The sequence below is a fragment of the Colobus angolensis genome, unplaced genomic scaffold (genome assembly GCF_000951035.1).
Source record: "Colobus angolensis palliatus isolate OR3802 unplaced genomic scaffold, Cang.pa_1.0 Scaffold606, whole genome shotgun sequence".
NCBI lineage: Eukaryota > Metazoa > Chordata > Mammalia > Primates > Cercopithecidae > Colobus > Colobus angolensis.
The window spans coordinates 255,665-264,293 of NW_012119666.1; positions in this window are offsets into that span (position 1 = coordinate 255,665).

Sequence of the window (8,629 nt, forward strand, 5' to 3'; positions counted from 1 at the left end):
GGACTCGAGACCATGGGCGTTTGAGCCGCTTCCTCATGTAACTTATTTGTGCCTTCAGGACCTGCTTGAACCCGATCACATATATACCACTTTCATTTGATGACGGAATGCTGCTGTGCATGATGCACTTTATACCTAGATGGGCCAGAAAGCACCCAGTTCATGACAGACAGTTCAGGCCACATGGTGACTTGATGGCTCATAGTCAAACATTCCGTTCCCACCAAAGCCCACTAACAGGCCAAGAGCTGTCTCTCAAAAGGAGAGTAGCTATCTGAAGAAGATGACAGGACCTTGCTTTAAAATCACAGAGGTCTCCGCTGTGATTCACTTACTGGGGCCTGCCAAAGGATCCAAACATCATCCCTGTCTGCCACTGACATCTCAAGCACCATTCGATCTGCTGGGTCATATGGCCCAAGTGGCAGACCAGCTTGCACAACAGCCTGGACCTGTTGCAGAGCCTTCTCCTGTTTTGGACCACACTCAAAACTGGCAGCATTTTGGGTCACTCAGTAAATAGGTCAGAGTAACACACCCAAATGAGGAATGTGTTGCCTCTAAAATCCAAATAGACCCACTAGGCACTATGACTTTTTCTTGATTGTAGGAGGGACCAAATGCAGTAATTTATTCTTCACCTTAGAAAGAATATCTTGACAGGCCCCACACCACTAGACCCCTAGAAATTTCACTGAGGTAGAATGTCTCTTAATTTTAGTCAGATTTATTTCCATCCTCTGGCATGCAAATGTCTCACCAATAAGTCCAGTGTGTTTGCTACTTCCTGCTCACTGGATACAATCAGCATAGTGTCATAATGTAAGGAACCAGTGTGATATCTTGTGGAAGCAAAAAGCAATCAAGTTTTCTCCAAATAAGATTAAAACACAAAGTCAGAGAGTTGTTACACCCCTGAGGTAAGAGAGCAAAAGTATATTGCTGGCCTTGCTAGTTGAAGGTAAATTGCTTCTAGTGGGCTTTGTGGACAGGAATGGAGAAAAAGGCATTTGCCAAGTCAATGGCTGCATGCCAAGTACCAGGAGATGTGTTAATATGCTCAAGAAATGAAACCACCTGCTGCATCTGGTACAGCAGCTGCAATTAGAGTCACTACTTGGTTAAGCTTACGATAATCCACTGTCATTCTCTAAGATTTATCTGTCTTCTGCACAGGTGTTCTGTGCGTGAAACGCACGAGGGGAGAAAATCACACATACAGTATCTTTAAGAGTAAACAAGCTGTATCTCACGTAAATGGCAATGCAGATATAATACGCAAATAATATAATAAGCAAATGATATAATAAGCAAAATAATATAGACAAATTAATATAATAAGCAAATTGCAATGCTCAGGGGAGAAGGGAAAAGACGTATATATATATATGTGTGTGTGTGTGTGTATGTGTGTGTGTATATACACACACATATATATATGGGAAGCAACAGCCTGGGCTCCAGAGTCGGACACTGCACTCACCAGACTATGGAGGATTCACCACCAGACTGGGAAGCAACAACCTGGGCTCCAGAGTCAGACACTTGCCTGTGCACAGACGAGGTCTCGTGAAACTTTGGCGTAGTCTAGGACCATAGCTCTTTCTGTAACGAGTTGTTTGGTACGAGGTTCAGTCACAAGGGCCCTTCGTGACTGGGCTCAAGGAACACAAAAAGGTTAACTTTATTTTTGCTATTGTCTGCTGTTTTTCAATAACTAATATAGATTTCTCTTAAACAGTGCCGAATGAACACCTTAAGGAGCTCACACAACCTGTTCTGGAAGTTGACCATTGTTTGTGTCCATGTTCAATTGATTTCAAATTTAATATTTAACTTTTCCTCCACAATAGGTCAAATAGGAGAGTTGAATGGGGACGTGGTGGAAATCAGACCCCCCGCGTCTTTCAAGTACTTGATGGTGGCACTAATTTCCACAATCCCTCCAGGGATGAAATATAGTTTTTGATTTACCATTTTTCTAGGTAGAGGCGGCTCTAATGGCTTCCATTTGGCCTTTCCCACCTTAATAACCCTCATCTTACCAGTCAAGGAGCCATGTGGGGGTTCCACCAGCTGCTAAGTATGTCTGTGCCAATTATCCATTCTGGCACTGGGGAAATGACCACAGATGAGCCTGGGGACTCACTGGACCCACTGTAAGTCTGACCTGAGCTAAAACTCCATTAATTGCCTGACCTCCATAAGCCCACACTTTAACTGGAGGACCACAATGACGTTATGGGTCCCCTGGAATAAACATCAGCTCAGAGCCAGTGTCCAGTAGTCCCTGAAATGTCTGATCCCTTTCCCCAAAGCACAGTTACTCTGGTAAAAGGCTGGAGGTCTCCTTGGGGAAGGATGGGAGAAAGATTAACAGCATATATTGTTGGCTGTGCAGTGGAGCCTTTCCTCAAGGGGTCCTGGCCTTGCCTTCATTCCAGGGTTTCTGGGCGTGTAAACTGGCTCAAGTTGGGAAATTGATTGAGAAGCCATCATTCTCTGTTTTTACAATTCAAATTAGTCTTTTGTCCATTCTACCTAGACGTCCTCTGCTTACATAAATTAAGTAGGAATGCAATAGACTTCCTATCAGTTTCACTTCTAGGAGCATCATGATTAATTAGTCAATCCCAGAGCTCTACATGAGTCAGACTATTCTGATTACTGCTTTTTCTCTAGTGTCCATTATGACAGCTACGCTTACCTTGACTTTGATGGTTGAGTGCTGCCGCTTTGCCCCTGCCACGTCAGGATGCAACTATTCCCATTGTATTTAAATTTTGTAGTTGAGTGACTGTAGTTCCCACTGTTACATCTGAAATATAAAGAGGAGCAATTATAAGGCTGTTCAAAGATACAGGTGCTATCCTCACAAATCTATTTTGCAAGATATTGGTCGAGGGTATATTTTCTGGACCTCCCAACTGGGATGAGTAGGTTAAAAGTAACTAATCCACCCTAGCATTCCACCCTCCCTAAGCCTTTTGATCCCTTCCTCTACATTCAACCAAGGGAGATCAGGCATTTTCAGCTCACTCACAGTGGGCCATCTTTTAATACATATTTCAACTAAACAAGCCTATAAACTATTAGAACATTTTCAAACTCCTCAAGTTGCACCATTAAATGCAGAGTCCCTACTTAGTGGGCCCTTCAATAAATTCAGCCTGATCCAACTCTGTTTCTTCCACCATTATCCCTCACCCTTAATATCCATTCCCATGACTGTTATCCAGATTTCTGTTTATTTAAACTAGAAAAATAAAGCAGTTCTTTTCAAGTGTAGTGCACCACCTCATGGGTCACACTCTCAAACTCACCTATACAGGCCTGCTGGGACTTTAGTCTAGTTATAGGTCTAGAATTAAACAGTGGTGTTGGAGGTCGCTCCTGAGGAGAATCAGCATTATCTTGCCTGGCAACTGCCTCAGGGAGGCCATCACTGTTGCCTCAGGCAGCACAGGTTTTATCTCCTCAGACAACAGTGGAAAGGCTGATGGCAGCATTTGGGACAAGGAGGGGATGTTCCCACTACTGGGGATGGGAAAGCTGTTCCTTCTGGCAAAAAAGGTTCATCAGAGTTTACAAATTTAGCATCCCCAGCTTCATCAAGGTCCTCCCACATGTTCCCATTCCAAGTTGCAGAGTCTCGTTCTTTTCCGATCAATGCCCTCACTTTAACAATAGACACTTGGCAAGGCTGTACATGCATTTTTCATTGCAGGTTAGCCACTTGCATGATAAGAGCTTGTGTCTGTTTTCCACAATTTCAGCTCATTCTCTACAGAAGGTGAGACTCTCACTCAGGGCAATCTCAGCAGATTTGAGGCTCAGTATTTGCTTCTGAACCTGGGAGTTAGAATCCCTGAGTTTATAATTTTCTTTCATCACTTTGTCCACTGAACTTAGGAGCAACCAACCAGCTTCATTATATTCCTTGGTTCTTCACATATGGTTAAAGGTATTATGTACAGAATCACTAAACTCCTTGCCTCTCACAAGCAGTAAATCAAAAATGTTAAGTGAATTTATTTAGCATAAATCTCTAAAAAGTTTATGCCAAGGACTATCAGTGTTTTCCATACTATTGGAAGCACAGTTCTTAGTGTTTTGGGGTATAATAATATTAAGCAGCCAAATCCAGAAACCCCAAAACCAATGAAAGAACTCCATCCTTAATACTATGTTCCTGTAGAACCACTCCTGGTACCAAAATCTGTGTTAGTCAGGGTTCTCTAGAGGGACAGAACTAATAGGAGATATATATGTATATATAAAATAATTGAATCCTGATATACATATATCCCCTATTAGTTATGGGTATATAATAGAATGTGTGTATATATATAATATATATATATAACAGAATATATATATATATAATAGAATATATATATAATAGAATATACATGGGAGTTTCTTAAGTATTAACTCACATGATCACAAGCTCCCACAATAGACTATCTGCAAGTTGAGGAGCAAGAAGAGCCAGTCCGAGCCCCAAAACTAAGGAACTCGGAGTCCAATGTTTGAGGGCAGGAAGCATCCAGCATGGAAGAAAAATGTAGGCTGTGAGGCTAGGCCAGTCTAGTCTTTTCACAACTTCCTGCCTGGTTTATCTTCTAGCCGCACTGGCAGCTGATTAGATGGTACCCACCAAGATTAAGGGTGGGTCTGCCTTTCCCAGCCCACTGACTTAAATGTTAATCTCCTTTGGCAACACCCTCACAGACATACCCAGGATCAATACTTTGCATCCTTCAATCCAATCAAGTTGATGCTCAGTATTAAACATCATAGCTCATTAGCATCCCAAGATATTTCCTAGAAAGTATCAATCCCTGTAGTGTCTGTTAATCTAAATCCCTTTACATTAACATTATCAAGCTAAGGTAAGGGCTGAAAGTGTTTCTAATGTAGAGAAAGCATTTAAAAATTAATATCCTCTGTGGAATTATGTTAAACATGTATTTTGAATTAGATAAAAATTGCAAAACAACATTGCAGGTTTTAACAGTTTTCATCATTCATATCTATGATAATTAATTTTAGGTGTTAACTTGGCTGGATTGATAAATACTTAGAAACTTGGTAAAGCACATTTCACGGTGTGTCTGTGAGAGTATTTTCAGAGGAGATTAACCTGTGAGTTGAGTAGACCAGGTAAGAAACGTCCACACTCAATGTAAGAGGGCACTATCCAATCTGCTGGGGATCCTGAAATAACAAAAACTGAGAAGTGGTAAATATGTCTGTCTTCTCAAGCTAGAATACACTCTTCCTCTTCTATCATTGGACAACTTCACGCTTGCTGGCCTTAGGACTCCAGGACTTACACCAGTGGCCTCATGGGTTCTCAGGCCATTGGCATCAGATTGAGAGTGACACCACCAGCTTTCATGGTTCTGAGGCCTTCAGACTTGGACTAAGCCACACTACAGCATTTCAGGATCACCAACTTGCAGATGTCCTGTCATGGAATTTCTCCAGCTCCATAATCATATGAGCCAATTTCCCTAATAAAACCTCGCATCTATCTATCTATCTATCTATCTATCTATCTATCTATCTAATATATCTATTTATTTATAGCTATCTGTCTATATCCCACTGGTTCTGCCTTTCTGGAAAGCCCTAACACAGACTTAGGTACTAGGAGTGGCTCTAGAGAAACAAAATTTTAAAGATTCATTTTCTTTCATTGGTTTTGGGTATCTGGAAGTGTCTCTAATCTGATTAGATTTAAAAATACTAAAGCCTCGGTTTATAATAGTACAGAATGCAATGATAGCCCATGGTATAAACTGTTTATAGAGATACACAAAATAAATCCATTTGGTACTACTAATTCACTGTTTATAAGAGGCACAAAATTAGTGACGCTACACATGGTACCTTTTAACATTTGCAGAAAAGAAAGAAATATAATAATAGTTGGTTGCTCCTATTATCACTGGACAAAGTGATGAAAGAAAATCATGAGCTCCCACAAAAAGAACTACAAACCACTTCTTACAAAAATCAGAGATGTCACGAGCAAATGGAAAAACGTTCCATGCTCATGGTTAGGAAGAATCAATATTGTTAAAATGGCCATATTGCCCAAAGCAATTCATAAATTCAATGTTATTCCCATTAAATTATCACTGACATTCTTCACAGAACTAGAGAAACCTTTTTTTTAAATTTATTTATTTTTTATTTTATTATTATACTTTAAGTTCTAGGGTACATGTGCATAACGTGCAGGTTTGTTACATATGTATACTTGTGCAATGTTGGTGTGCTGCACCCATCAACTCGTCAGCACCCATCAATTCGTCATTTATATCAGGTATAACTCCCAATGCAATCCCTCCCCACTCCCCCCCAATGATAGGCCCCGATGTGTGATGTTCCCCTTCCTGAGTACAAGTGATCTCATTGTTCAGTTCCCACCTATGAGTGAGAACATGCGGTGTTTGGTTTTCTCTTCTTGTGATAGTTTGCTAAGAATGATGGTTTCCAGCTGCATCCATGTCCCTACAAAGGACACAAAGTCATCCTTTTTTATGGCTGCATAATATTCCATGGTATATATGTGCCACATTTTCTTAATCCAGTCTGTCACAGATGGACATTTGGGTTGATTCCAAGTCTTTGCTATTGTGAATAGTGCCACAATAAACATACGTGTGCATGTGTCTTTATAGCAGCATGATTTATAATCCTTTGGGTATATACCCAGTAGTGGGATGGCTGGGTCATATGGTACATCTAGATCTAGATCCTTGAGGAATCGCCATACTGTTTTCCATAATGGTTGAACTAGTTTACAATCCCACCAACAGTGTAAATGTGTTCCTATTTCTCCACATCCTCTCCAGCACCTGTTGTTTCCTGACTTTTTAATGATTGCCATTCTAACAGGTGTGAGATGGTATCTCATTGTGGTTTTGATTTGCATTTCTCTGATGGCGAGTGATGATGAGCATTTTTTCATGTGTCTGTTGGCTGTATGAATGTCTTCTTTTGAGAAATGTCTGTTCATATCCTTTGCAAACTATTTTAAAATTCATATGGAACCAAAAAAAAAAAAAAAAACAAAGCCCAAATAGCCAAAGCAAACCTAGGAGCCGCCAACCAACATCGTAGTATGCCTTTGTTTTCTGCAAAAAGAACAAAGCTGAAGGTGTCACACTACCCAACTTTAAACTATGCTACAGGGCTACAATGAACAAAACAGCATGGTATTTGTACAAGAACAGACAAATAGACCCAGAAATAAGACTGCACACCTACAACTGTCTGATCTTTGACAAACTCAACAAAAACAAGCAAGTATCCCTGAAGTGCTCCATGATTTCACTTCCTTGTAAGCTGGACTTTACCATGGGATCCTCAGTCAATCATTAAAAAACTTAAATGTAATAGGAATAATTCAATCTTGGGGTGGTAGAGGCCATGTTGTGGCACTCAGCTCTCAAAGGTAAGGTGTGCATAGTTACCATAATAGACTGCAAAGGCAAAACAACAACCAGAAGAGTCTGATTTTCATGGATCTATGGTATTGGCTAAACATGGTGTTCCTAGAAGTGGACAGATAGAAAACTGCTAAATTCTTACTTTACATAAGTAGAAAGCTTTCAAGTCAAGTAAATAAAAGTCTAACCCAAGTAATAAAAACAGAGAACGATGGGTCCTAAATCAATTCCCAGACTTGAGCCAGTTTACAGACCTAGAAAACCGTGAATGAAAGGGAGACCAGGTCCCCTCCAGGAAGGACACCAGTACAGTACTAAAAATCTGTACCATTTATCTTTATCCGATTTTTCTTCAAAGGGACCTATGGTGCTTTGCCTGGGTAACTGCAGTGGAGAGAAAGGAACAATAATACTTTTCAGGGACTAGTGAACACTGGCTATGAACTGAGGCTGATTACATGAGATCCAAACATCACTGTGACCCTCCAGTTACAGTAGGGCTTTACGGAGGTTAGGTGATTAATGCAGTTTTAGCTCAGATGTCACTCAGAGTGGGTCCAGTGGGTTTCTAAATTCATTCTGTGATCATTTCTTCAGTTCCAGAATGCATAACTGGAATATACATATTTAGCAACTGGCAGAATCTCCACGCTGAGTTTTTAACCTGAGTAGTGAGGACTATTAAGTGGAAATGGCTAAATGTAAACCACTAGCGTTGGTTCTATCTAGGAAAATAGTACAGCAAAAACAATACTGCAATCCTGGAGGCAATGCAGAAATTGATGTCACCATCAAGGGCTTCAATGATGCAGGGGTGGTGATTCCCACCACATCTCCATTCAACTCTCCCTTTTGGCCTGTGTAGAAGACAGATGAATACTGGAGAAGGACAGTGTGTTACTGTAAGCTTAACCAAATGAGGTGACTCCAATTGCAGCTGCTGTACCAGATGTGGTTTCATTTCTTGAGCAAATTAACACATTTTCTGGTACTTGGTATGTAGCTGGTGATCTGGCAAAAACCTTTTTATTGATCCCTGCCCGTAAGACCCACCAGAAGTAATTTACTCTCAGCCGTCAAGGCCAGCAATACGCCTTCATTGTCTTACCTTATCTACAGCCCTGTGTCACAGTTTAGTTTGTAGATATCTTGATTGCCTTTTT